The sequence below is a fragment of the Hetaerina americana genome, unplaced genomic scaffold (genome assembly GCF_022747635.1).
Source record: "Hetaerina americana unplaced genomic scaffold, ioHetAmer1.1.p SCAF_380, whole genome shotgun sequence".
In the NCBI taxonomy this organism is placed as follows: domain Eukaryota; kingdom Metazoa; phylum Arthropoda; class Insecta; order Odonata; family Calopterygidae; genus Hetaerina; species Hetaerina americana.
Window position 1 is genome coordinate 35,959 of NW_027286964.1, and position 5,993 is coordinate 41,951.

A 5,993-nucleotide genomic window follows, 5' to 3' on the forward strand; every position below is an offset into this window, starting at 1 on the left:
CAGCCCCCTCCCGCCCCTTCCTGACCTTGCTTCCTCCATTCCTTCACACACAAACACACACTCCTGGCCCTTAATTTCCTACCCCCTCGCAGTTTCCTCCCCCGCGCCACTTTGGGCTCACACCCACCCCTTCCCCCTGGCGGGGCAACCCCCTGGTCCCCCGGCCCTGATTTAACGCCCGACGTGTTTTGCCCCGGCCATTATTTAAGGCGGCGTTTCCGGGCGAGTGGTCTCCGGCCCTCCCCGTGTTCTTAACCCGCCAACTCATCTCTCCCCGTCTCCTGCAGACAAAAAATAATAAACTCTTTTTCTCTCTTTTGCATTTACGTGCGTACCATACCAGAGTAAAGGGGGGGGGGTGCAAACGCCATTGGTGGATGGCAAACGGGCTATGGACTTGGGGGAATTAATTAGGAATTATACAATATAGTATTTGAAGGGGGTAATGTTCTCCTTGCGAATTAAATATATAATTACGACATTAAAGGATTCAAATTTGTTGATGTAACCTTTGTTCGAGGAAGATAAGGCGATTGGGTAGAGTGATTTAAACATGTACTTCCCTTAGTACTCGCGACCCGAACGAGAACTACTCGAAATGAGAATGAGATGGAGGTGGCGCCTCCGTCGAGTATTCATTAATTCGAATCGACCGGTGCCAATCATCTGTAATAGTTTTTCAGAAGAATAGATTTTTCTTTCAGATTTTTGTAATAGAGTTCAGAAGTCTAACACATCAGACATGAAAGCACTTTGGTATACGTCGGGTAGTTCATCCCAGTTTTCACATGCCTGAGAGTATTATTGTCGCAACCAAAAACAGTTTTTCTAAAGACCTACGGAGGCAGAGGAGAATTGATATATTAACACTTTCAAATAACTAAAAATTTCAAATAATTTAAAAAAAATCAATGGGAGAAAAATTGTGTCAATTTACAATGAAATCGCAGTAAATTAATTTTAAATTTTAATTCTTCACACTTTGTGCTAGTGTTGAAACGGGTGAAGGAAGATTTCTACCCCATTCCCTCAGTCCCCACTCTTTTCTTTCTTGACGGAGAAGAGATTTTGCGCACCTGAAAAGTTGAAAGGTACGGAGTACCATTTATGGGTCAGAGTCTGGAACTTCTCAATATGTGGCATTAAATAACTTTTTGGAGAAAAATATATGATAAACGTACTCTTCCGCGTTCATGGCACCTTATTTTATGAAACTTGATTGATCGTAGGTTTTTAAAACTATTAAAAGAGAGAATGAAGCAAAGAAATTAATTTGATCCCAGTAAATCAAATCAAGTGTTACTCCGACAAGGGACGAAAACAGGGTGGTGAGGGATTCACTATTTCAAGCAATAGAGAATGATGTGAATGATTTTCAAAGATTGCCAGAGAGATAAAATGGCGATTCCAACATGCCAGGTAAGATAACTACTGCTAAATAAGTCCGGGAGAAATTATTCTATTCACTATCAGGTAAATTATACTGCAATGAATTGCTGTTAAAACTAATATTCTGGAAGTTCTGGCATCAATTTTAACGTTTAGATTTCAATGGATATATCTGTAATCATCCGATGCGTAATTTTTATGCAGGGGAAGGTTTGGCACTGTGTTCCGCTAAGTATTAACATGAAATCGGTGCATGTCGACAAAGAAACTTCGTATATTAAAAATTGGAAGGCGCTCACCCTTTTTAAAATAAGAATAGAAGATCATTGTTCTAACTTTAAATGTAGCGACCGTATTAAAACGCACCACGAAGTTATGCCTATTACGGAAAATATATAAATTTTGTGAGAGAAAATATGGTATTTCATAACCGTTCAGGCTTCTTAAAATAAAGGGAAACGTGCCAGTAAGGGTAAGATCATGGGTACTATTTATAATGACGGGGCAAACACTTAATAACCCACCCTAAGTACAAGGAGGGTATACAAAGTATCGCGAAAAGTTCATAAAAATATATTTATTTCAGACAATGCTAAATGCCTCTAAATTTTTCGGAGTATTTATTCACTCTATAACTAGTGGCTTTTCCACGACTCGAAGGCTCTATGGTAGGTGAATTCCGGAACTTAAGGGTAAGCGTGAGAGCTTCTTTGAGGGTACTTAGGGTCCCACGGTGGTGTCCTTTTAGCAAGGGAGGATTGCGCTTTTGGGAATAGGGAATAGTCTTTTTGGACCAAGTCGAGACTGTAAGGAGGTTGGGAAATCGCCGCGATGTCATTTTTTGTCGAATAGCCTTGGAGCCCCAATCGCTCAAGACTTTCGGGACGGGTTTAGTGCAGATCTTTTACAGCATCAAATTTTCAGTGATAATGGTGTCCACTGTCATCTTAAAGTTTTAATACGATATGCGATCATACGCACAATTAACCGACGTTCTGAATTGAGAACTTCACGCACTTATTGCGCGCAGTCATCGGTTCTTGACGTCGACGGCCGTCCAGAGCGGGGCTCTCCTTCGCACTCTCTCGGCCATTTTTGAAGGGATTGTGCCCCTGAAGGGCTGCACTTTGTGACATGCTCTCATCATTGAACACTTGGTAAATCATATCCAACGACATGGACCCGATTTCCCCAGTCCAACACAATATTTGATGGCGTGCCGCTGTTCAATCGCTCTCTGCATGTTGTGCATGCATCGAGTCACTCGACGGAAATCCACTACAAACGCGGACATCTAACCTGGACGAACGCTCGCAGGCGATTGGCGGGTGTTCAAGGTCAGACCACCGAATCTGCGCCCTGCGATATACAGTCATGTCAGGAAAATATTGTTTCCTATACTTTTTATACAAACCTTGTATCTCGCACTCATTCATCGACATCTTCAATTCACACAGCCAAGGAGATTAATCTGTCGAAAGAAAACTCTTTAAGCTTACGAAGGATACACCTATCATTAGATTGGGGGTTATTTCAACCCCGTGCTCGATTGAACATGAAATGAATGTTCCGCAGAATCAAGGTGAGGCATAAATTAAGCATTAATAACTCCCTCTAAACGTTTTGTATCGTATGCATTCCAGTAATGGTGAAATCTTGGGAACCGAAGCTAATGCTGTTGTATTCTATTTCAATATATGCCAAATGTTACAAATCTAAACATAAACCATGATGACTTCATCAAAACTTATAAACAAAAGTCGTCCCTATGGTTGTGGATTAAAAAAAACAAGCCTTTTTTTTAAATTATTGAAACATTAGGTAATCGGATTTTTGTCACATTGGAATATATGTGTTTGGGACTAAGCATGACGAGAGAGTAATCATGAAGTGCACTACGAGAAAAGAGGTTAAGCACCCGAGGCGCCATTCATCGTCAGAAAGTACTTTATTCATTTCGCGAACAATCTACACAGTCTCTAACTCCACACTAGATGAATGAAATCGCGTGGTATCCAAACCCACGGCAACATCTTAATGCCCTCTCATCTGTCATGGAACTGACTGAAATGAAAGCCATTGACCCCATACATAAGAAGGGAGACTAAAGCCTGCGTGAGGAGGGCGTCAGGGAATTAGTTAATGAAAGAAGAAATCGATTAAGGACAGAAGAAACAAAAAGTGAGAGACATTCCTTGGGCAACAAGAAAATAATAACTTGCAGAAGAATTGAGAATGTTCAATTGACGAATCGCTTCTGTCCGATGGAATTTTTCAGGAGCAGAGCGGAAAATTCAAGTTCATGTGAGGGGATATTATGGGAAACATATCCTGTGACGTATTTATTAGATGGATGCAATGTGCGCCCAAAACCACCTTAGGAAGATAACAATTAGGAAGGAATTAAAAACGACCGGAGAGTAAATTATAAAAAGCAGGAGGGGGCAGAAAAATTGAATTTTTAACAAAGTAGGAGTAAAGGTTGGAGACTGACCCGGGAGTAATGAGTTAAGGGAAGGAGGGACTAGAAAATGGAATCGATTATTTCAAAGCTGTTTAGGGGGAAGTACATTTTAGATGGAGGAATCTATGGATTAAAACCCGGTGGCAAGCATAACAAATTTGACGAAATTGAGTAGCTTCAGTCGTGATGAGGTGGAAGGCGAACATAATGAATAACTGATCGTAGCACTTTTCCTCTTGATAAAATTTTTATTTTACAGGTGTTTCAATGTATTGACATCATTTTCAGGTCCTGATGCAGTTGTAATGCAACGAAACGCTGTCGTAAAAATAAATGTTATCAAGTGGAAACAATCAAACAAAAAAAACAAACAACAACAGAACAATGGCTACAAACAAAAACAATAAATGGCTACAAACAAACAAAAACAAAAACAAAACAATGGCTACAATCAGTTATTCATTTGTAGTAGACTATAATACACCGATATTTCTGGGTTCAACTCTTAAAGAATACGTTTGCAGCCTTAAGCCAAAGTTTTTCCAGCGGAAAGATTCTACTTCTCGAGATATTATTCTTCAAATTCGGTGATTTTTCAGCTTTATTCTTTCCGATCGATGCCCCGTCAGCAGTTTCACATCTCGCATGTTACGTATTCCCTCGAAAGCAAAATTCAATTGTTCGTTTTGTTTACTATCTAATTAAAACCCTTTTTCAGGTGGCATTATCACAAGTTATATTAAATATATATATATATATATATATATATATATATATATATATATATATATATATATATATACATTCAAACACGAAATCCCGCCAAACGGCGAATAAATACTCATATATACAGAAACAGATATAAGGAAAAGGGATAGGAACACATATAAAGGACGAACACAATAGAGGTGGGGAAGGCGGAATCGAACGGATCACAAGAGTAAAAATATTTCCTCAACCGGGACTCGAACACCGGATCTTTCCACTTGCCGGGCGGATGCTCTTAACCATTAACCTCTTCGCCGTTTGGCGGGATTTCGTGTTTGAATGTGTATTTGGCCAATGTGGCTCATCTCTTTCTTCTGGCTATGCGTGCCACGAAACGCACTGTTCCTTTCCTGTATGATGTTGTATGAATTCTAACCCACTGTCCTTCCCTTTCCTTGTGTATTGTCTATTTCTCCTTTGGTGGGTGAAACAGCCCCCTGACGCCATCTCTTGGCTGAAAGAATCGGGGCGCTTGGCGACATATTAGACCCACGGATCTCAGGGTAAATTGACTATCCTCGATAGCTCAAGTGGTTAAGAGCATCCGCCCGGCAAGTGGAAAGATCCGGTGTTCGAGTCCCGGTTGAGGAAATATTTTTACTCTTGTGATCCGTTCGATTCCGCCTTCCCCACCTCTATTGTGTTCGTCCTTTATATGTGTTCCTATCCCTTTTCCTTATATCTGTTTCTGTATATATGAGTATATATATATATATATATATATACATATACAGGGTTCGTCCGGAAAATAAGTGTACTGATTTTTTCCCGCCGCTCCGGGCGCGCCCAGCACCGCTCTGATGGGCTGCGATTGGAGGGGGGTATGTTGGCAAGCGACGCTGAAAAAGGCAGTCGGCTCTGAGCTGTGGTGTAGTGAGGAGCTCTGTTAACGCGAACCTCCACGCTCGACCCACGTCACGGAACGCGATGCCGAAGTTTTTGGAGCAGCGTTATTCCATCAAATTTGCGGTAAAGCTTGGGAAATCGTCTACCGAAACTGTCGGTATGATTAACCAGGCTTACGGGAGTCAGCCATGTCCAGAAACATGATCTTTCGGTGGCACAAGATGTTCGTGGAGGGCAGAGAAGAGGTCGACGACGAACCACGGCCTGGACGCCCATCAACGACACTCACGGACGAAAATGTGCGAAAAGTTCACGATGTACTGAACTCTGATCGTCGTCTTAGTGTTCGGATGATATCAGAACAGTGTAATGTGCCAAAAACAATAGTGCACGAGATTATTAGGGAGCAATTACAGATGCGAAAAATTTGTGCAAAGTTGGTGCCGAAAGATGATCAAAGACTCAATCGTTTGGAAATCGCGACACAACTTGCGGATCACTGCAAAAATGATCCACATTTTTTAGA